This window comes from Scylla paramamosain, chromosome 3 (assembly GCF_035594125.1).
Source record: "Scylla paramamosain isolate STU-SP2022 chromosome 3, ASM3559412v1, whole genome shotgun sequence".
Lineage (NCBI taxonomy): Eukaryota > Metazoa > Arthropoda > Malacostraca > Decapoda > Portunidae > Scylla > Scylla paramamosain.
The window spans coordinates 21255944-21280875 of NC_087153.1; the positions used below are offsets into that span (position 1 = coordinate 21255944).

Below are 24932 nucleotides of genomic sequence, written 5' to 3' on the forward strand. Positions count from 1 at the left end.
TAATAATGATAATAATAATAATAATAATATTAATAATAAATAATAATAATACTAAGTTAAGGTAATTCAGTATAATTTTTTAAAAAAGGTAGTCGTAGAACACACAAGGGGGAATAATATTCTGGATTTAATTCTTACTAACAGGGAGGAAGCAGTCACGCAGGTAGAGGTTGGAGGACAGCTAGGTAACAGTGACCATAGGGAAATTAGGTACAATTTAGAATGGGAAAAAACTTTTAGAAGCAAAAACACTAGTAAAATACCTGACTTTAGAAGAGCAGATTTTGAAGAATTAAAAAGGTACCTCCAAGGAGTGGACTGGCAAAGGATGCAGGGTGAGGTCAGGTCAGGGACGGAGTTCAGAGAGATAAGGCAGGATGAGAGAGGTGAGGTGAGGCGTGAGGGTGTAGGACAAGAGGAGGGAAGATGTGTCCGGAAGAGGCGGAGGAAAGAGGAAGGGGGAGTTTGTGTGTGTTGGAATGTCAGGTCATGCTGAAATGAGAGAGGTGAGGTCAAGGCGAGTAGATGAGGGAGTGGAGAGGATGGTAGGGGCCGAGATGAGGGGATTAGGTGAAGTAAATGTAGATGAATTGTACAAATATTTCGTAAAGTTCATACAGGTCAGTTAGCAAATATCTCGTATTGAGCAGTAAGATCACAGAAAAATTACCCTAAATGGATGACTGCTGGGTAAAACATTATATAGGGCGGAAGAGAAGTATATATATATATATATATATATATATATATATATATATATATATATATATATATATATATATATATATATATATATATATATATATATATATATATATATATATATATATATATATATATATATATATATATATATATATATATATATATATATATAAGAAATTAAGGTCAGGTGAAGTTTTAAGGTCACAATATAATGGATTAGTTAGAACAGTCAGGAAGTTAACGAGGAAAGCAAAGGGCAATTATTAATTAAAGGTAGCCAGGCGAAGACGGACCAGGACGAAGAATAAGGGTACTATAGGTCCATTAAAGGCAGCAGATGGGGAGCTGGTTAGTTCTGGGGAGGAGATTAGTAAGATTCTGAATGAGTATTTTTTAACTGTCTTCACCCAGGAAAACATACAGGATATGCCAGATAGTGAACAGGTGTTTAGAGCAGATGAGAATGAGAAGCTGACATATTTCCATAACTGAGGAGATAGTGGAACAGGAGATAGATAAGCTAAAAACTTCAAGTCACCAGGACCTGATGAAATATATCCCAGAGTACTTAAGGAATGCAAAGAGATTATTTTATTAGAGAGCCGTTAGTTTCTGTCTTTAGGAAATCACTTGAGTCGGGTGAGGTACCAGTAATGTGAAGGCAGGCTAATGTAGTACCCATCTCTAAGGAAGGAGATAAAACCTTAACTTCAGCTGTAGGTAAAATATTAGAGTCAATAATAGCGAGGAACATTAGGGAACATTTAGACAAACATGACTTGATAAATCAGTCACAGCATGGCTTCACGAAGGGGGAAGTCTTACCTGACAAACTTGTCAAGTTTTTACAGTAAAGTGTAAGAAGCAGCAGATAATGGTAATAGTTATGACATCTTATATCTGGACTTTAGTAAAGCCTTTGACAAGGTACCCCATCAGAGGCTCCTGAGAGAGGTTAGGGCACACGGGATAGATGGGAGGGTGATAGGCTGGATAAGGTCATGGCTAAGCGACAGGCGACAAAGAGTTGTTTGTAATAAACGGCTCTAAATCCGAGTGGGGTGCCACAGGGATCATCAGTATTAGGGACATTGTTGTTTTTAATATAGTATACATCAATGACTTGGATAGTGGAATTAGTAGTGATGTTAGTAAATTTGCGGTTGACACAGATAGGTAAGATTAGGTCAGAATCGGATGCCATCGCCTTGCAGGCAGATTTAGATAAGATTTAGGAGTTATATAGCTCTGAACTCCGTCTTGAGAAACAGGTGAAATAGGGTACTAGGATTCATTTTTAGGAGTGTTAAAAGTAGAAGGCCGGAAGTGATATTAAAGTTTTATACTTGGCGCTCGCTGGTCAGACCTCATGTAGACTACGCTGTGATATAGGTCTCTATTAGACATATATAGATCAGTACAGAGGAGAATGACTAAAAGGATACAGGAGATGAGGAGTATTCCTTACGAGGCGAGATTGAAGCTGTGTTAAATTTACATTCTTTAGAAAGATGTATTTTATATAGATCAGTACAGAGGAGAATGACTAAAAGGATACAGGGGATGAGGAGTATTCCTTACGAAGCGAGATTGAAGCTGTTAAATTTACATTCTTTAGAAAGATGTTATTTTAAGAGGGGACCTGATACTTTTATTAAAAAGTAAGTCTTTTTAAGTGGTATAAGCAAAATTGTTAGGATCAGCAACCAGGGTAGAGAACAAGAAATAATGGGTTCAAGCTTGAAAAATTTAGGTTTAGGTTTGGTTCTCAGAGTGGTAGATGAGTGGAACGGACTCGGTAAATCAAGTTTAACAACGTTAGTGCTAGGACACTAGAGAGCTTTAAGAGAAGATTAGACAGGTTTATGGATGGATTGGGATAATAAATAGAAAATAGGTAGGTATATTTCATACAGGGACTGCCACGTGTAAGCCTGGTCGCTTCTTGCAGCTTCCCTTATTTCTTATGTTCTTATGTGTGTAGTCATGCACGTGGAGGCATCCCCACTCACTCACTCTGCTTCTTTCCACTTTGACCAAGAACGGTCTGAAGCAATCCACTCCAGCTGACGAGAATGGTGCCAGCATGGGGGTTACTCTCGGTCCTCAGGCAGGTGGTGTATGTGGAATCCAGTAAGTGTGACGTAACATGCTCCCATCCTGCGTGAACTGTCAAGTAAAGTCCTCATGCACTCTTGTAGAATCAATTTTGTGATATGATGATCTCTCTCCGTATGAGCATGGAAATGGGATACCGACTTGTAGCAGGCAACGGTGCGTGGTCCAGCCGTCCACATGGAGTATAAAATCCACCCTCACCCATGAAGGGTTCCACTCGACAGATCGAATGTTTCCTCTGTAGTTTTTTTTCTTTGACTTTGACTTTAGGATGTTCATCTCCTCTTTGCACGTTGTGGTTTGAACAACTCTTAATATCACCATCTCAGCCTGTTTGATCTGAAATGATGCAGTTGGTAAGTGATAAAACATCTCCCATGTCCTCCCGCCTGTAGCATCGGGGAACTTGAAAGACCGTCAGTCCTGGTAACTCCTCCAGCCAAGCCAACCAATTAGGACCTGTGGTGATTTAGGAGGGGGTCATCCATCCTTCCTTATCGGCTGCACTCGTCCTGAAAGATCATCGCCTTCGCCTTAATCATTACAGGACTGACCAGTCCAAGAGGGTCATGAACGGAGCTGCTCACCCTCAGTACTCCCCTCACAGCTAGTTGATTGACTGATCCCTTTCCAGATCCCGTCTTGTAGCCAGTGCGTCCTTACTCAGATCTATTCTTATTCCTGTCTCTCTCTGTAGGACACAGTACTGTACTATGTCTCCTTATGGTTACTACTAACTAACCCACTTAGCAGAAATCCTCTCTTTGTGAGCCGAAGATCGCGAGTAAATCTGGAGGCCTTTTCGGTGGAGGGTACTGAAAGAAGTAAGTTGTCCACGTACAAGCCCCTCCATGTTCAGTAACTACTAGCTATGCGATATTCTTCCTCACAGTCGGTCAAAGTTCGTTGCAATGAGTAAGCAGCACAGGAGGGACTCCATACACACCCGAAAAGACATACCCGTCATTCGGTAGGCGCGCCGTACCCTTCTTAGGTCCCCATCTTTCCACCAAAGGAATCTCTTAAGGAGTCTCGGTGAAGAGGGGTCACGCCAGCTTGATGAGAAACATTGCCTTCACATCAGCCATCGCGGCAATCCGTTCACTTCGGAAACGCAGAAGGGCACCCACCAGTTTGCTATTTAGGTCAGGAACCTGCATCACTCAGTCTTTGAGGGAAACGTTGTTGTACTTCGCTGCGCAAACAAAGCCTTCACTTTCTCAGGTTTGTTTGGGTTCATGAGTGGATGGTGAGGCAGGCACCAGGTTACTCCTCGTGGTCCTTCACGTTCAGACGCTGGCATCGCTCTTTAACAGCAATTGTTCTCTCTCTCCTGCATATCGTCGTCTGAAGTCCGAATCCCTAGCGAGGCGTCGTCTGTCCCTTCAAGCGTTTCTGCGCCATCTCGTTGTTGTTGTTTGGCAGATCCGGTTCTGCATCTCAAAATGGTGTGGGTAATTCGTAATGGCCGGCTACCGCTCTGGTGGTAGATGTCCATAGTTGCAACACTTACTTGTCTTCCAGCAACATGCGAGTTCTCACCCGCTGAATGCCACGTGCCTCTTCACCCTCCCAGAGTTTTCGTACTAAAGACATCGCCGGGCATTCGCGGGCTATCCCCATACTTGCGTCTTGGCTCCCTGATTCTGCTCGGTGCTTACAACCACCCCGTAGGGTTGGAGACACGAGATGGTATCTGGGAAGCGTGAGAGCAGCGAATAACTGAGAATTCGCGAGGAGAATTTTGTGAATAATTAATTACTACTGTAAATTGCGCACGAAATAAAACTCCACCTCACTTCATATTATGGTTTTCACATTAAAGGCAACTTGAACTTAACCTGTTCCCCCTGCCCATTACCCTGCTATAATATTACGTTGCATACTACAAAGTTTTCACAAGCTGAACTAACAAACCCATACTACTTATCCATACATACACTCTTGGTTTCTCCATCAGTTTGCTGATCAGCCCCGTCCTCTTTGCCTCTCCAGTCCCTACTGGTTAGTAAAGGAGGCGGCTTCTGATAAAGTGGTGAATGTTAAACGTTTAAGATGGCAACCCACGAGGACGACACGGTGCGAACGTTGAAGACTGCTCGTCAGCAACATATTGAGCAATTAATTAATTATTTTCATCCACCTCAAACGTTCGCACCTTCCTGTCGTCCTCGCGGATTGCTTCTGTTTGCCGCAGAAGCAAGCGTCCCTCCTTCACCTCGCTAGGACTGAGAAAATAAGAGAGGACAGCTGGTCAGCAAACATTAACATGGAACGCGGCGTCCGCCGCTCTTCACCCAGGTTGCTCAGACAGACAGCGGAGGGGGACTGGAAGGGCAGCGACTCCCGGAACATGGACACCTCTAGGCGACGATCACAACACCGCTCACACGCCTGGCTGGGTAACAAGTCATGTTAGGCTGAGAAAACTAGCAATGATAGGGAAAGAGGTGGGGAAAGAAATCGATTTTAAGTAAGTCTTTGGTAAGCAAGCGGCTGTGGTTCGTAAACACTGTTTGAGAGGACAGACTAGGTCCCAGGGGAGGAGAAGAGGGAGAGAGAAAAGAATGACGGTGTAAGTGCTCTGTACAGAGGATGGAAGGTGAAGCAGAGAATCGACAATACTGAGAGAGAGAGAGAGAGAGAGAGAGAGAGAGAGAGAGAGAGAGAGAGAGAGAGAGAGAGAGAGAGAGAGAGAGAGAGAGAGAGAGAGAGAGAGAGAGAGAGAGAGGGAGAGGAGAGAGAGGGAGAGGAGAGGAGAGGAGAGAGAGAGAGAGAGAGAGAGAGAGAGAGAGAGAGAGAGAGGAGAGAGAGAGAGAGAGAGGAGAGGAGAGGAGAGGAGAGAGAGAGAGAGAGAGAGAGAGAGAGAGAGAGAGAGAGAGAGAGAGAGAGAGAGAGAGAGAGAGAGAGAGAGAGAGAGAGAGAAATATTAACAAAAATAACAAACAATTTCCCTACATTCCCGCGTCTCCTCGGTGCATTTTCGGTGGAATTTAAAAGCAGCACGACCACGCCCCCGGTTGTGTTGCTGTGATGCTAGTAATGACTGGCGGGGAACACAAAGGAAGAACGAAAAGCAGGAAACGTGTTGGCTCTCTCTCTCTCTCTCTCTCTCTCTCTCTCTCTCTCTCTCTCTCTCTCTCTCTCTCTCTCTCTCTCTCTCTCTCTCTCTCTCTCTCTCTCTCAGTATTGTCGATTCTCTGCTTCACCTTCCATCCTCTGTACAGAGCACTTACACCGTCATTCTTTTCTCTTTCCCTCTTCTCCTCCCCTGGGACCTAGTCTGTCCTCTCAAACAGTGTTTACGAACCACAGCCGCTTACCAAAGACTTACTTAAAATCGATTTCTTTCCCCACCTCTTTCCCTATCATTGCTAGTTTTCTCAGCCTAACATGACTTGTTACCCAGCCAGGCCGCTAACCAAAGACTTATTTAATCGACAATACCGAGAGAGAGAGAGAGAGAGAGAGAGAGAGAGAGAGAGAGAGAGAGAGAGAGAGAGAGAGACTGCAGTGATAAGAATTTTGAAAATTTGTTTTTTCATTACGTAAAAATTATCATTCGATACTCTGAATTGAGTGAAAGAACGAAGGTCACAACTCAGAGTAAAGAAAATTTAAATTACCAATAACGGTAATATGTGAAACTCAGTAAATGAGAAAGGAGACAGGGTTGCAAGGAAGCAATGGGAGGGAACCGAAGCCCATATTGCCCTAAAGAAAAATAGGCTGTCAGCACACATCACTTCCCATCATTAATCATCATTCCCTCACAACGTCATATCCATTACTCCCATCACTAATCATCACGCCATTATCCAACCTCCCGTGACCTCCATCACTCCAGCACCCATCATTGACAATCACATCACCTCTGCTCCTCCATCACTGTCACTCTCACACCCCCCGCCACCTCCAGCACCATGCGTCAACCTTTTTTCACTCACTGAATAATATCAGCATCATCCTCATCTATCGCCACCTTTCTCCCCTCATCATCACAAGTCATTCACATTATTACCTTTACCGCATGTACAGGAAGCTTCAGACTTCCAACCAATCATATTTACGCCTCCTAATAAACTTGGAGTTGACATGGTAAGAGGCTAGAAATATTGGTGGAAATAGAGGTAAAGAAGGTGCGTTTCATTTTGAAGCCGACTGTACCTTGTGTGTATCACTGTACCATTCATTATCTCTCACTACCTTTGTGTAACCACCACCACATCAAGAAAACATTTCACCACTGCAGCCTGACATCACTACCACACCACACCATAATATAACTAATGATCAGCAATATTTGTGGCTAAAACTGTAGGTTAATAATACTCAGCACTCCTTACTACCAAGGGACAGAACCCCATCCAGTAGATATTCCTAATCCTAAATGACAGCTGCTAGAAAAGAGCGTTTTAGCGTTTTGGTATGTAAAGAGCCCAAAAACACTTAAAGGCAATTTCTTGGTAAAATTTGGTTTTATTTCCATTTAATATGATTGCACTGCTTTTTAGTGCTTTATTGCCTAACACGCTCAAAAACCCTCTAAAGACACTTTTCTGGTAATGTCATTTTTTTCACACATAAAGCTAGTTTCACATGGAATTTGGGGTTTTGGTAACTAAAAACGTGAAAAACACTCATAATACACACATTTAGTAAAGTTGTTCTGTTTCTTAATTAAGAGTGTTATTCATGAGTTACAGCATTTTGGTATCTTAGAAAATTTTCCATACACGCGAGGTTTTGCGTTTTTTGCCTTGTGATTCTTGTGAATCTATGAAACACACATACACGTTTCACGTTATGTCCTTTTTTTTTCCTAATATATAGTGCTCTGCATCCATTTTCTTGTTTTTTTTTTCATGTAACAAGCTTAAAAACACTCAAAATATACCTTTTTGGTAATGATATTCTATTTCTTCATATTGGTTGGTTTCCATCCGTTTTAGCGTTTTTCTACGTAAAACTTTGAAAGGACTCGTTTTCAGTAATTTTGTTTTGGATTTTCATATATAGTGACTTTTATATTATTTATCGTTTTGGTCCCTAACATGCGGAAAAACACTCAAAACACAGGTTTCTTGTAAAGTCGTTTAATTTCCCGATATAGATGGCTTTGCATACACTTTAAGGTTTGGTACATAAATACATTACATTATACATACATTAACTTTTTCAATAATGATCTTTTTTCCACATAATTTCCTTGAATTTTGGGAGAATTTTAGGATCTTCATCAATAACAAAAAAAAAATGCTATTTTTTTATTTATTTATTTATTTAATTTTTCTCTATAAAGAGTGTTATTTGTGGGTTTTAACGTTTTGGTACTTAAGGAACTTAAAAACACATATAATACACGTTTCTCGTTATGTCGTTTCGTTTCCCAAACATAAAGTTCTTTGCATGTATTTAAGCGTTTTTATAGGTAACATGATCAAAAACACTTAAAATACATGTTTTTGGTAATATTATTCTGCTTCTTCATTAAGGAGTGTTTTACATGCGTTTTAGCGTTTTGGTATGTAAGGAGGTCAAAAACACTTTAAGGCAAGTTATTGGTAAAAGTTGGTTTTATTCCCATGTAATGTGATTGCCCTGCTTTTTATTGCTTTATTGCCTAACACGCTCAAAAATATTCAAAAGACACTTTTGGTAATGTCATTTTTTTCCCACATGAAGCTAGTTTCGCAAGCTATTTGGGGTGAGGTGAGGCTCCAGAAGGGAGGAGGAAAGAGGAAGGGGGGAGATAGGCGTGAGTATGTTGGAATGTCAGGTCATGCTGAAATGAGAGAGGTAAGGTCGAGGCGAGTTGATGAGGGAGGGGAGAGGATGGTAGGGAACGAGATGAGGGGTTTAGGTGAAGTAAATGTAGATGAATTGTATAAATATTTCGTAGATAAAGTTCATACAGGTCAATTAGCAAATATCCCGTATAAAACAATAAGATCACAAAAAAATGACCCTAAATGGATGACTGCTAGGTTAAAGCATTATATAGGGCGTAAGAGAAGTATATATAAGAGATTAAAGGCAGGAGAGGAAGTTTTAAGGACACAGTATAATGAATTAGTTAGAACAGTCAGGAAGTTAACGAGGAAAGCTAAGGACAATTATGAATTAAAGGTAGCCAGCCAGGCGAAGACGGACCCCAAGGGATTTTATCAGGTATACAGGACGAAAAATAAGGATACTGTAGGTCCATTAAAGGCAGCAGATGGGGAGCTGGTTAGTTCTGGGGAGGAGATTAGTAAACTTCTGAATGATTATTTTTTAACTGTCTTCACTCAGGAAAACATGCAGGATATGCCAGATAGTGAACAGGTGTTTAGAGCAGATGAGTATGAGAAGCTGACGGATATTTCCATAACTAGGGAGATAGTGGAGCAGGAGATAGATAGGCTAAAAAAGTTCAAGTCACCAGGACCTGATGAAATATATCCCAGAGTACTGAAGGAATGTAAAAAGATTATTAGTGAGCCGTTAGTTTCTGTCTTTAGGAAATCACTGGAGTCGGGTGAGGTACCAGAAATGTGGAGGCAGGCTAATGTAGTACCCATCTTTAAGAAAGGGGATAAAACTTTAGCGTCTAATTATAGACCTGTCAGCTTAAATTCAGTTGTAGGTAAAATGTTAGAGTCAATAATAGCCAGGAACATTAGGGAACATTTAGACAAACATAACTTGATAAATCAGTCACAGCATGGCTTCACGAAGGGGAAGTCTTGCCTGACAAACTTGTTAAGTTTTTACAGTAAGGTGTACGAGGCAGTAGATAATGGTGATAGTTATGATATCTTATATCTGGACTTTAGTAAAGCATTTGACAAGGTGCCCCATCAAAGGCTCCTGAGAAAGGTTAGGGCGCACGGGATAGATGGGAAGGTGTTAGGTTGGATAGGGTCATGGCTTGGTAACAGGCGACAGAGAGTGCTAATAAACGGCTCGAAATCCGAGTGGGGTCATGTCATTAGTGGGGTGCCACAGGGATCAGTATTAGGGCCATTATTATTTCTAATATATATCAATGACTTGGATAGTGGAATTAGTAGCGATGTTAGTAAATTTGCGGATGACACAAAGATAGGTAGATTAATTAGGTCAGAAGCGGATGCCATCGCCTTGCAGACAGACTTAGATAGAATGAATGAATGGACGGATAGATGGCAAATGCAATTTAATATCAATAAATGCAAAGTGCTTAGCGTGGGTAGAGGAAACCCAAACAATAGGTACACATTAAACACCCAAACTCTGGTAGGTACAGGGTACGAGAAAGATTTAGGAGTTATAGTTAGCTCTGAACTCCGTCTAGGGAAACAATGCATAGAAGCCAGAAACAAGGCAAATAGGGTACTAGGATTCATTTTTAGGAGTGTTAAAAGTAGAAGGCCGGAAGTAATATTAAAGTTATACTTGGCGCTGGTCAGACCTCATCTAGACTACGCTGTGCAGTTCTGGTCCCCACATTACAGGAAAGATATAGGTCTATTAGAATCAGTACAGAGGAGAATGACTAAAAGGATACAGGGGATGAGGAGTATTCCTTACGAAGCGAGGTTGAAGCGGTTAAATTTACATTCTCTAGAGAGACGTAGGTTAAGAGGGGACCTGATAGAAGTCTTTAAGTGGTATAAGGGTTATAACAAGGGTGATGTAAGCAAAATTCTTAGGATCAGCAACCAGGGTAGAACAAGAAATAACGGGTTCAAGCTTGAAAAATTTAGGTTTAGGAAGGAGATAGGAAAAAATTGGTTCTCAAATAGAGTGGTAGATGAGTGGAACGGACTCAGTAATCATGTTGTTAGTGCTAGGACACTAGAGAGCTTTAAGAGAAGATTAGACAAGTTTATGGATGGGGATAACAGATGGAAATAGGTAGGAGTGTTTCATACAGGGACTGCCACGTGTAAGCCTGGTCGCTTCTTGCAGCTTCCCTTATTTCTTATGTTCTTATGTTCTTAAGAATGTGAAAAAGACTCAAAATACACGCAATTGGTAAGGTTGTTCTGTTTCTGTATTAAGATTGTTATTCATGAGTTTCAGCATTTTGGTACCTAAGAAACTTCTTTATATACACAAGTTTTTGCGTTTTTCTACGTAAAACACTGAGAAGATACGTTTTCAGTAATTTCGTTTTGGATTCCCATATACAGTGAGTTCCTTATTATTTATTGTTTTGGTGCCTAACATGCAGAAAAACACTCAAAGGACAGATTTCTGGTAAGGTCGTTGAATTTCCTCGTATAGGAGGCTTTGCATGCATTTTAGGGTTTGGTATATAAAAGTCCGAAAAAAAGCTAAAATTAACTTTTTTGATAAAATTCTTTTATCATATAATTGCTGTGAATTTTCTCAGAATTTTGGCCTCTCAGTACCTATGAAGATGAATAACAAAAAAAAAAAAAAAAAGAAAATCCGAATTTTTGATTTTTTTCTTTATTTATTTTTTCTAAATAAAGAGTGTTATTTGTGGGTTTTAGCTTTTTGTTACTTAAGGAACTTAAAAACACTCATAATACACGTTTCTCGTAATGTCCTTTCGTTTCCCAAACATTAGGTTATTTGCGTGTATTTAAGCGTTTTTATAGATAACATGGTTAAAAACACTGAAAATACGTTTTTTGGTAATGTTATTCTGTTTCTCCATAAAAGGTTTTTTACCTGCGTTTTAGCATTTCCGTATGTAAGAATCTCAAAAACTCTTAAAGGCAAGTTTTTAGTAAAATTTGGTTTTATTCACATGTGATGTGATTGCTTTGATTTTTAGTGCTTTATTGGCTAACACGCTCAAAAACCCTCAAAAGTTACTTTTCTGGTAATGTCATTTTTTTTTTTTTCACACATAAAGCTAGTTTCGCATGGAATTTGGGGTTTTGGTAACTAAGAGTGTGAAAAACACTCAAAATAAACGCATTTAGTAAGGTTGTTCTGTTTCTTAATTAAAAGTGTTATTCATGAGTTTCAGCATTTTGGTATCTTAGAAACTTTTCCATACACACGAGTTTTTGCGTTTTTTGCCTTGTGATTCTTGTGAAACTATGAAACACTGATTATACACGTTTCTCGTTATGTCCTTTCTTTTTTTTTTTCCTAATATAGAGTACTTTGCATCCATTTTCGTGATTTTTTTTTTTTTTATGTAACAAGCTCAAAAACACTCAAAATATACCTTTTTGGTAATGTTATTCTATTTCTTCATATTGGTTTGTTTGCATCCGTTGTACCGTTTTTCTACGTTAAACTTTGAAAAGACATGTTTTCAGTAATTTAGTTTTGGATTTTCATATAGAGTGACTTTCATATTATTTATCGTTTTCTTGCCTAACATGCGGAAAAAAACACTCAAAAGACAGGTTTCTATTAAAGTCGCTTAATTTTCCCATATAGATGGCTTTGCACACACTTTAGGGTTTGGTACAAAACTCAGAAAAAAAAGCTAAAATTAACTTTTTTCGATAATGTTCTTTTTTCCACATAATTTCCTTGAATTTTGGCAGAATTTTGGCATCTTGGTAACTATGAACATCAATAAAAAAAAATGTTATTTTTTATTTATTGATTTATTTTTTTTCTCTATATAAACATTGTTATTTTTTGGGTTTTAACGTTTTGGTACTTAAGGAAGTTAAACACACACATAATACACGTTTCTCGTTATGTCCTTTCGTTTCATAAATATAGGGTTCTTTCCATGTATTTAAGCGTTTTTATAGATAACACGATCAAAAACACTTAAAACACATGTTGTTGGTAATGTTATTCTGCTTCTCCATAAAGAAGTGTTTTGCATGCGTTTTAGCGTTTTGTTATGTAAGGAGCTCAAATACACTTAAAAGCAAGTTTTTTGTAAAAATTGGTTTTATTCCTATGTAATGTGATTGCCCTCCTTTTTAGTGCTTTATTGCCTATCACCCTCAAAAACACTCAAAAGACATTTTTCTGGTAATGTCATATTTTTCTCATATAAAGCTTGTTTTTAGATGTAATTTGGGTTTTGGTAATTAAGAATGTAAAAAGCACTCAAAATACACGCATTTAGTAAGGTTGTTCTGTTTCTCAATTAAGAGTGTTATTCATGAGTTTCAGCATTTTGGTATCTAGGAAACTTCTCCATATACAAGAGTTTTTGCGTTTTTTGCCTTATTGTTCTTTTGAACTATAAAACACTCATTATCCACTTTTCTTGCAATGTCCTTTTTTTTCTTAATATAGAGTGCTTTGCATCAATTTTCCCGTTTTTTGTAGGTAACAAGCTCAAAAACACTCAAAACATACCTTTTTGTAATGTTTTTCTATTTCTTGATATTGGTTGATTTGCATCCGTTTTAGCGGTTTTCTACGTAAAACACTGAGAAGATACGTTTTTAGTAATTTTGTTTTGGATTCCCATATAGAGTGAGTTCCTTATTATTTATCGTTTTGGTGCCTAACATGCTAAAAAGCACTCAAAACACATATTTCTGATTAGGTCGTTTCTTTTCCTCACATAGGAGGCTTTGCATGCAGTTTAGGCTTTGGTACATAACACTCCGAAAAAAAAAGCTAAAATTAACTGTTTTGATAATATTCTTTTATTATATAATTGCTCTGAATTTTCCCAGAATTTTGTCATTTAGGTACCTATGAATATAAATAAAAAAAAATCCTAACTTTTTTTATATATTTATTTATTTTTTTTTTTCAAAATGAAGAGTGTTATTTGTGGGTTTTAGCTTTTTGGTACTTAAGGAACCTAAAAACACTCATAATACACGTTTCTCGTAATGTCCTTTCGTTTCCCAAACATATGGTTCTTTGCATGTATTTAAGCCTTTTATAGAAAACATGATCAAAAACACTCAAAATACATGTTTTTGGTAATGTTATTCTGTTTCTCCATAAAAGGTGTTTTGCATGCGTTTTAGCGTTTCGGTATGTAAGGATTTCAAAAACACTTAAAGGCAAGTTCTTGGTAAAAATGGGTTTTATTCCCATGTATTGTGATTGCCCTCGTTTTTAGCGCTTTATTGCCTAACACGCTCAAAAACTTGCAAAACACACTTTTCTGGTAATGTCATTTTTTTTACACATAAAGCTAGTTTCGCATGGAATTTGGGGTTTTGGTAACTAATACTGTGAAAAACACTCAAAATACACACATTTAGTAAGGTTGTTCTTTTTCATAATTAAGAGTGTTAGTTGCATGCATTTTAGCTTTTGGTATGTAAGGAGCTCAAAAACACTTAAAGACAAGTTCTTGGTAAATGTTGGTTTTATTCGCATGTAATGTCATTGCCTTGCTTTTTTGTGCTTTATTGCCTAACATGCTCAAAAACACTCAGAAGACACTTTTTCTGATAATGTCATTTATTTCCCACATAAAGCTAGTTTCGCATGTAATTTCGGGTTTTGGAAACAAATAATGTGAAAAACATTAAAAAATACACGCATTTGGTAAGGTTGTTCTTTTTCTGAATTAAGAGTGTTCTTCATGAGTTTAGTATTTTGGTATGTAAAAAACTTCTCCATATACGCGAGTTTTTGCGTTTTTTGCCTTGTGGTTCTTGTGAAACTATAAAACACACATTATACACGTTTCTCATAATGTCCTTTTGTTTCCCAATATAGAGAGATTTGCATCCATTTTCGCTCAAAACACTCAAAAAATACCTTTTTGGTAATGTTATTCTATTTCATGATATTGGTTGATTTGCATTCGTTTTACTGTTTTTCTACGTAAAACACTGAAAAGACACGTTTTCAGTAATTTTGTTTTGAATTCCCATACAGAGTGACTTCCATATTATTTATTGTTTTGGTGCCTAAGATACTGAAAAAAAACAAGCAAAATACAGGTTTCTGGTAAATTCATTTAATTTCCCCATATAGGTGGCTTTACATGCACTTTAGGGTTTGGTACATAACAGTGTGAAAAAAAGCTAAAATTAACTTTTTTGATATTCATTTTTCACATAATTTCCCTGAATTTTGCCAGAATTTTGGCATCTCGGTACCTATGAAGATTAATAACAAAAAAAAATGCTATTTTATTTATTTATTTTTTTTTTCTCTGTAAAGAGTGTTATTTGTGGGTTTTAGCTTTTTGGTACTTAAGGAACTTATAAACACTCACAATACACATTCCTCGTAATGTCTTTTCATTCCCCAAACATAGGGTTCTTTGCATGTATTTAAGCATTTTTATTGGTAACAACCTCAAAAACACTCAAAATACATGTTTATGATAATGTTATTCTGTTTCTCCATAAAGGGTGTTTTGCATGGGTTTTAGCGTTTTGGTATGTAAGGAGGTCAAAAACACTTAAAGGCAAGTTCTTGGTAAATGTTGGTTTTATTCCCATGTAATGTGATTGCCCTGCTTTTCAGTGCTGTATTGCCTAACACGCTCAAAAACACTAATAAGACACTTTTCTAGTATTTTCATTTTTTTTTTCCACATAAAGCTAGTTTCGCATGTAATTTGGGGTTTTGGTAAGAAAGAATGTGAAAAAACAACACTGAAAATACACTCATCTAGTAAGGTTGTTCTGTTTCTCAATTAAGAGTGTTATTCATGAGTTTCAGCATTTTGGTATCTAAGGAACTTCTCCATATACACGAGTTTTTGCGTTTTTTCCCTTATAGTTATTGAAAACTATTAAAACATTCATTATACAAGTTTCTTGTAATATCATTTTGTTTCCCAATATAGAGTGCTTTGCATTTATTTTTGCGATCTTTTGTAGGTAACAAGGTCAAAAACACTCAACTTTTTGGTAATGTTATTCTTTTTCTTAATATTGGTTGGTTTGCATCAGTTTTAGCGTTCTACGTAAATCACTGAAAAGACACGTTTTCAGTAATATTGCTGAAATAACGGAAAACACACAGACAGGTTTCTTGTAAAATTGTGTAATTTTCCTATATAGGTGGCTTTGCATGCACTATAGAGTTTCGTACATAACTCCGGAAAAAGCTAAAATTATTTTTTTATAATGTTTTTTTTTCACATAATTTCCCTTAATTTTCTTAGAATTTTGGCATCTCGGTACCTATGAAGATGAATAACAAAAAAATTTTTTTTTTTTTATTTATTTATTTATTCTGTATACAGAATGTTATTTGTGCGTTTTAGCTTTTTGGTACTTAAGGATCTTAAAAATACTCATAATACACGATTTTCGTAATGTCCTTTCGTTTCACAAACATAGGGTTCTTTGCATGTATTTAAGCGTTTTTATAGGTAACATGATCAAAAAAGCTCAAAATACATATTTTTGGTAATGTTATTCTGTTTCTCCATAAAAGGGTGTTTTGCATACCTTTTAGCGTCTTGGTATATAAGAAGTCAAAAAATCACTTAAAGGCAAGTTTTTCGTAAATTTTGGTTTTATTCCAATGTAATGTGATTGTTCTGCTTTTTAGTGCTTTCTTGCAAATAATGCTCAAAAATACTCAAAAGACTCTTTTCTGGTAATGTCAATTTTTTCCCTTATAAAGGTAAATTCCCATGTAATTTGGGATTTTCGTAACTAAAAATGTGAAAAAGTCTCAAAATACACACATTTGGTAAGGTAGTTCTACGTATTTCTCAATTAAAAGTGTTATTCATGAGTTTTAGCATTTTGATATGTAAGAAACTTCTCTATATACACGAGTTTTTGCGTTTTTTGCCTTGTGGTTCTTGTGAAACTATAAAACAATCATTATACACATTTCTCGTAATGTCATTTTGCTTCCCAATATAGAGTGTTTTCCATCCATTTTCGCGTTTTTTGTAGGTAAGAAGCTAAAAAACACTTTTTTTGGTAATGTTATTCTATTTCTTTATATTTGTTGGTTTTAGCGTTTTTCTACGTAAAACACTGAAAAGACACGTTTTCAGTAATTTTGTTTTGGATTCACATATTGACTGACTTCCATATTATTTAGCACGTTGGTGCCTAACAACACTGAAAACACAGGTTTCTGGTAAAGTCGTTTAACTTCCTTATATTGGTTGAATACACTTTAGCATTTGGAACATAAAAATCCGAAAAAAAAGCTATTATTATCTTTTTTGATAATGTTCTTTTTTCCACATAAATTCCCTGAATTTTGGAAGATTTTTGGCATCTTGGTACCTATGAAAATCAATACCAAAAAAAAAAAAATGCTATTTTTTTTCTCTATAAAGAGTGTTATTTGTGTGTTTTAATGTTTTGGTACTTAAGGAACTTAAAACAGTCATAATACATGTTTCTCGTAATGTCCTTTCGTTTCCCAAACATCGGGTTCTTTGCATGTATTTAAGCGTTTTTATAGGTAACATGATCAAAAATATTTAAAACACATGTTTTTAGTAATGTTATTCTGCTTCTCCATAAAGGAGTGTTTTGCATACGTTTTAGCGTTTTGGTATGTAAGGGGGTCAAAAAGCACTTCAAGGCAAATTCTTGGTAAAAGTTGATTTTATTCCCATGTAATGTGATTGCCCTGCTTTTTAGTGCTTTATTGCCTAACACATTCAAAAACACTCAAAAGACACTTCTGGTAATGTCATTTTTTTTTTCCACATAAAGCTAGTTTCGCATGCTATTTGGGGTTTTGCTAAGAATGTGAAAAAAACTCAAAATACACGCATTTGGTAAGGTTGTTCTGTTTCTCAATTAATATTATTATTCATGAGTTTCAGCATTTTGGTATCTAAGAAACTTCTTTATATACAAGAATTTTTGCGTTTTTTCCCTTGTGGTTCTTGTGACCCACAAGTTCTTTTTCTCGAAAATAAAAAGACACTCATTATACACGTTTCTCGTAATGTCCTTTTGTTTCCCAATAGGGAGTGCTTTGCATCCCTTTTCGCGTTTTTTGTAGGTAACAAGCTCAAAAACACTCAAAATATACTTTTTTGGTAATGTTATTTTATTTCTTAGCGTTTTTCTACGTAAAACACCGAAAAGACACGTTTTCAGTAATTTTGTTTTGCATTCCCATATAGAGTGACTTGCATGTTATTTATCGTTATGGTGCCTAACATACTGAAAAACACTCATCAGACAGTTTTCTGGCAAAGACGTTTAATTTCCCCATATAGGAGGATTTGCATGCACTTTTAGGGTTTGGTACATAACAGTCCGAAAAAAAGCTAAAATAAACTTTTTTTTCATAATTTTCTTTTATCATATAATAGCCCTGAATTTTCCCAGAATTTTAGCATCTCGGTACCTATGAAGATGTATAAAAAAAAATCCTATTTTTTTTTATTTTTATTTATTTATTTTTCTAAATAAAGAGTGTTATTTGTGGGTTTTAGGTACTTAAAGAACTTAAAAACACTCATAATACACGTTTCTCGTAATGTCATTTCGTTTCCCAAGTATAAGGTTCTTTGCATGTATTTAAGCGTTTTTATAGTTAACGATCAAAAACACTCAAAATACAAGTTTTTGGTGAGGTTATTCCGTTTGTCCATAAAAGGTGTTTTCCATGCGTTTTAGCATTTTGGTTTATGAGCTCAAAAACAAATAAAGGCAAGTTTTTCGTAAAAGTTGGTTTTATTCCCATGTAATGATATTGCCCTGCTTTTTAGTGCTTTGTTGCCTAACACGTTAAAAAAAACACTCGAAAGACACTTTTCAGGAAATATTATTTTTTTCCCACATAGAGCTAGTTTAGCATGAAATTTGGGGTTTTGGTAACTAAGAATGTGAAAAACACTCAAAATACAGGCGTAAGGTTGTTTTGTTTCTTAATTAAAAGTGTTATTCATGAGTTTCACCATTTTGGTATGTAAGAAATTTCTCTAATACACACATTTGGTTAGGTAGTTCTGTATCTCAATTAAAAGTGTTATTCATGAGTTTCAGCATTTTGGTATGTAAGAAACTTCTCTATGTGCACGAGTTTTTTATTTTTTTGCCTTGTGGTTCTTGTGAAACTATAAAACACTCATTATACACGTTTCTCGTAATGTCCTTTTCTTTCCCAATATAGAGTGCTTTCCATCCATTTTTCCATTTTTTTTAGGTAACAAGCTCAAAAACACATCACAATAAATCTATTTGTTAATGTTATCCTATTTCTTCATATTGGTTGGTTTCCATCCGTTTTAGCGTTTTTCTACGTAAATCACTGAAAAGACACGTTTTCAGTAATATTGTTGAAATTGCTCAAAAAACACACAAAAGACAGGTTTCTGGTAAAGTCGTGTAATTTCCCCATATAGGTTGCTTTGCATGCACTTCAGGGTTTGGTACATAACTCCGGAAAAAAGCTAAAATTATTTTTTTGTAATAATTTTTTTTTTTTTTTACAAAATTTCCATGAATTTTTCCAGAATTATGGTATCTCGGTAGCTATGAAAATGAATAACGAAAAAAAAATTTTTCTCTATAAAGTGTTATTTTTGAGTTCTAGCTTTTTGTTACTTTTTTTTATAATTTTTTTTTTATTTATTTATTTTTTCTGTATAAAGAATGTTATTTGTGCGTTTTAGCTTTTTGGTACTTAAGGAACTTAAAAACACTCATAATACACGATTTTCGTAATGTCCTTTTGTTATAAAAACATAGGGTTCTTTACATATTTTTAAGCGTTTCTATAGGTAACATGATCAAAAACACTCAAAATACATGTTTTTGGTAATGTTATTCTGTTTCTCCATAAAGGGTGTTTTGCATGCGTTTTAGCGTTTTGGTATGTAAGGAATTAAAAACACTTAAAAGCAAGTTCTTCCTAAAAGTTGGTTTTATTACCATGTAATGTGATTGTTCTGCTTTTTAGTGCTTTGTTGCATATCACGCTCAAAAACACTCAAAAAACACTTTTCTAGAAATGTATTTTTTTTTCCCAAATAAAGCTAGTTTCGCATATAATTTGGCATTTTCGTAACTAAGAATGTGAAAAACACTCAAAATACACAATTTGGTAAGGTACTTCTCTTTCTCGATTAAAAGTGTTATTCATTCATTTCATCATTTTGGTATGTAAGAAACTTCTTTATATACACGAGTTTTTGCGTTTATTGCCTTGTGGTTCTTGTGAAACTATAAAACACTCATTACAGACGTTTCTCGTAATGTTCTTTTGTTTCCTAATATAGAGTGCTTTCCATCCATTTTTGCATTTTTGTAGGTAATAAGCTTAAAAACTCTCAAAATATATCTTTTTGGTAATGTTATTCTATTTCTTCATATTGGTTGGTTTGCATCCATTTTAGCGTTTTTCTTCGTAAATCTCTTAAAAGACACGTTATCAGTAATATTGTTGAAATAAAAAAAAAAAAAAAAAAACACTCAAAAGACAGGTACCTGGAAAAGTCGTGTAATTTTCCCATATAGGTGGCTTTGCATGCACTTCATGATTTGGTACATAACTCCGGAAAAATAGCTAAAATTTCTTTTTTTGATAATTTTTTTTTTTTTAATTTCCCTGAATTTTGACAGAAGCTTTTTCAGTACTTATGGAACTTAAAACCTCTCATAATACACATTTTTCGTAATATCCTTTCGTTTCACAAACTTGGGGTTCTTTGCATGTGTTTAAGCGTTTTCATAGGTAACATCATCAAAAACACTTAAAATTCATGTTTTTGGTAATGTTATTTTGTTTTTCCATAAAGGTTGTTTTGCATGCGTTTTAGCGTTTTAGTATGGATGGAGTTAAAAAACACTTAAAGGCAAGTTTTTGGTAAAAGTTGGTTTTAAGGTTGTTCTGTTTCTCAATTAAGATTGTTATTCATGAGTTTCATTATTTTGGTATTTAAGAAAGTTCTTTATATACACGGGTTTTTGCGTTTTTTGCCTTGTGGTTCTTGTGAACCACAAGTTCTTTTGGGGAAAAATAATAAGACACTCATTATACACGTTTCTCGTAATGTCATTTTGTGTCCCAATACGGAGTGCTTTGCATCCATTTTCGCGTTTTTTGTAGGTAACAAGCTCAAAAACACTCAAAATATACATTTTTGGTAATGTTATTCTATTTCTTCATATTGGTTGGTTTTTCATCCGTTTTATCGTTTTTCTACGTAAAACACCGAAAACACACGTTTTCAGTAATTTTGTTTTCGATTCCCAAAGAATCTTGCCAGAATTTTGGCATCTCAGTACCTATGAAAATGAATAACAAAAAAAAAAAAATTATTTTATTTATTTATTTTTTCTCTATAAAGAGTGTTATTTGTGGGTTTTAGGTTTTTGGTACTTAAGGAACTTAAAAACGCTCACGTTTCTCGTAATGTCCTTTCGTTTTCCAAACATAAAGTTCTTTGCATGTATTTAAGCGTTTTTATAGATAACATGATCACAAACACTCAAAAAACATGTTTTTGGTAATGTTATTCTGTTTCTCCATAAAATGTGTTTTGCATGCGTTTTAGCGTTTTGGTATGTAAGGAGTTAAAAACACTTAAAGGCAAGTTCTTCGTAAAAGTTGGTTTTATTCCCATATAATGTGATTGTTCTGCTTTTTAGTGCTTTGTTCCATATCACGCTCAAAAACACTGAAAAGACACTTTTCTGATAAAGTCATTTTTTTTCCCAAATAAGGCTAGTTTCGCATGTAATTTTGTATTTTCGTAACTAAGAATGTGAAAAACACTTAAAATACACACATTTGGTAAGGTAGTTCTGTTTCTCAATTAAATATGTTATTCATGTATTTCAGCATTTTGGTATGTAAGAAACTTCTCTCTATACACGAGTTTTTGCATTTTTTGCCTTGTGATTCTTGTGAATCTATAAAACGCTCATTATACACGTTTCTCGTAATGTCCTTTTGCTTCCCAGTATAGAGTGTTTTCCATTCCATTTTCATTTTTTTTCCCAAATAAGGCTAGTTTCGCATGTAATTTTGGATTTTCGTAACTAAGAATGTGAAAAACACTTAAAATACACACATTTGGTAAGGTAGTTCTGTTTCTCAATTAAATATGTTATTCATGTATTTCAGCATTTTGGTATGTAAGAAACTTCTCTCTATACACGAGTTTTTGCATTTTTTGCCTTGTGATTCTTGTGAATCTATAAAACGCTCATTATACACGTTTCTCGTAATGTCCTTTTGCTTCCCAGTATAGAGTGTTTTCCATCCATTTTCGCGTTTTTTGTAGGAAAAAAAGCTCAAAAACACTTTTTGGTAATGTTATTCTATTTCTTCATATTCGTTGGTTTGCATTAGTTTAAGCGTTTTTTTCTACGTAAAACACTGAAAAGACACGTTTTCAGTAATTTTGTTTTGGATTCACATATTGACTGACTTCCATATTATTTATCGGTTTGGTGCTTAACATGCTGAAAAACATTGAAAAGACAGGTTTCTGGTAAAGTCGTTTAATTTCCTCATATAGGTGACTTTGCATGCACTTCATGGCTTGTTACATAACAATCCGAAAGAAAAGCTATAATTAACTTTTTTTTATAATGTTCTTATTTCCACATAAATTCCCTGAATTTTGGCAGAATTTTGGCATTTTGGTACCTATGAAAATCAATAAAAAAAAAAAATGCTATTTTTTTTTAATGTTTTAAAAATTTTAAAAAAATGTTATTTTTTCTTTTTTCTTTTTAAAGAGTGTTATTTGTGGGTTTTAACGTTTTGGTACTTAAGGAACTTAAAAACAGTCATAATACACGTTTCTTGTAATGTCCTTTCGTTTCTCAAAGTTAGGATTCTTTGCATGTATTTAAGCGTTTTTATAGGTAACATGATCAAAACCACTTAAAACACATGTTTTCTGTAATATTTTTAAGCTTCTCCATAAAGGAGTGTTTTGCATGCGTTTTTTGCGTTTTGGTATGTAAGGAGCTCAAAAACACATAATGGCAAGTTCTTGGTATAAGTTCGTTTTATTCCCATGTAATGTGATTGCACTGCTTTTTAGTGCTTTATTGCCTAACAGGCTCAAAAACACTCAAAAGACACTTCTAGTAATGTCATTTTTTTTCCACATAAAGCATACTTTTTAAGATTTTGCTAATAATGTGTAAAACACTGAAAATACACACATTTGGTAAGGTTGTTCTATTTCTCAATTAAGATTGTTATTCATGAGTTTCAGCATTTTGGTATCTAAAAAAATTCTTACTATACACGAGTTTTTGCGTTTTTTGCCTTTTAGTTCTTTTGAACCACAAGTTCTTTTGCCCGAAAATAATAAGACACTCATTATACACGTTTCTCGTTATGTCCTTTTGCTTCCCAATAGGGAGTGCTTTGCATCAATTTTCACCTTTTTTGTAGGTAACAAGCTCAAAAACACTCAAAATATATATTTTTTGGTAATGTTATTCCATTTTTTCATATTGATTGGTTTGCATCCATTTTAGCGTTTTTCTACGTAAAACACCGAATAGACATGTTTTCACTAATTTTGTTTTGGATTCCCATATAGAGTGACTTCCATGTTATTCATCGTTTTGGTGCCTAGCATGCTGAAAAACACTCATAAGACAGTTTTCTGGCAAAGGCATTTAATTTCCCCATATAGGTTGCTTTGCATGGGTTTTTAGCTAAAATTAACTTTTTTTATCATGTTCTTATTTCACTAAATTTCCAGAATTTTGCCCGAATTTTGGCATCTCGGTACCTGTGAAGATGAATAAGAAAGAAAAAAAACATATCGTATTTTTTTTTATTTATTTATTTATTTTTTCTCAATAGAGAATGTTATTTGTGGGTTTTAGCTTTTTGGTAATTAATGAATTTAAAAAACACTCATAATACACGTTTCTCGTAATGTCCTTTCCTTTCCCACAAATAGGGTTCTTAGCATGTATTTAAGCGTTTTATTGGTAACATGATCAAAAACACTCAAAATACATGTTTTTGGTAATGTTATTCTGTTTCTCCATAAAGTGTGTTTTCCATGCGTTTTAGCGTTTTGGTATATAAGGAGCTCAAAAACACTTAAAGGCAAGTTCTTGGTAAACATTGGTTTTATTCCCATGTAATGTGATTGCCCTGCTTTTTAGTGCTTTATTGCCTATCACGCTCAAAAACACTCAAGAGACAATTTTCTGAAAATGTCATTTTTTTTTACCACATAAAGCTGGTTTCGCAAGCATTTTGGGTTTTTGGTAACTAAGAATGTGAAAAGCACTCAAAATACACGCATTTAGTAAGGTTGTTCTGTTTCTCAATTAAGAGTGTTATTCATGAGTTTCAGCATTTTGGTATCTAGGAAACTTCTCCATATACACGAGTTTTTGCGTTTTTTGCCTTGTGGTTCTTTTGAACTATAAAACACTTATTATACACTTTCTTTGTAATGTCCTTTTCTTTTCCAATATAGAGTGCTTTGCATCAATTTTCGCGTTTTTTTTTAGGTAACAAGCTCAATAACACTCAAAATATACCTTTTTGGTAAAGTTTTTCTATGTCTTGATGTTGGTTGGTTTGCATCCGTTCTAGCGTTTTTCTACGTAAAACACAGAGAAGACACGTTTTCAGTAATTTTGTTTTGGATTCCTTATTATTTATCGTTTTAGTGCCTAACATGCTGAAAAACACTCAAAAGGCAGATTTCTGGTAAGGTCGTTTAATTTCCTCATATAGGAGGCTTTGCAAGCACTTTATGGTTTGGTACATAAGTCCGAAAAAAAAAGCTAAAATTAACTTTTTTTTTATAATATTCTTTTATCATATAATTGCACTGAATTTTCCCAGAATTTTGGCATCTCTCTACCTATGAAGATGAATAACAAAAAAAAAAAAAATCCCTATTGTTTTATTTATTTTTATTTATTTTATTTTTTTTCTAAATAAAGAGTGTTATTTGTGGGTTTTAGCTTTTTGGTACTTAAGGAACTTAAAAACACTCATTTTACACGTTTCTCGTTGTCCTTTCTTTAACCAAACATAAGATTATTTGCATGTATTTAGGCGTTTTTATAGTTAACATGATAAAAAAACACTCAAAATACATGTTTTTGGTAATGTTATTCTGTTTCTCCATAAAAAGTTTTTTGCATGCGTTTTAGCGTTTTGGTATGTAATGAGCTCAAAAACACTTACAGGCAAGGTATTGGTAAAAGTTGGTTTTTATTCCCATGTAATGTGATTGCCCTGCTTTTTAGTGCTTTATTGCCTAACTCGCTCAAAAACACTCAAGGGACACTTTTCTGGTAATGTCATTTTTTTCT

General features: G+C 35.1%; 1 long non-coding RNA gene across 1 annotated transcript; it reads right to left on the bottom strand.

The window, feature by feature from the left end:
• Window positions 1-2567: 2567 nt before the first annotated feature.
• On the bottom strand, window positions 2568-5043 carry LOC135092741 (uncharacterized). Its single transcript, XR_010263048.1, has 2 exons — window positions 4764-5043; window positions 2568-4519 (listed from the first exon to the last, which is right to left on the bottom strand). It is a non-coding gene; the product is annotated as an uncharacterized LOC135092741 (long non-coding RNA).
• Between the last annotated feature and the right edge of the window lie 19889 nt (window positions 5044-24932).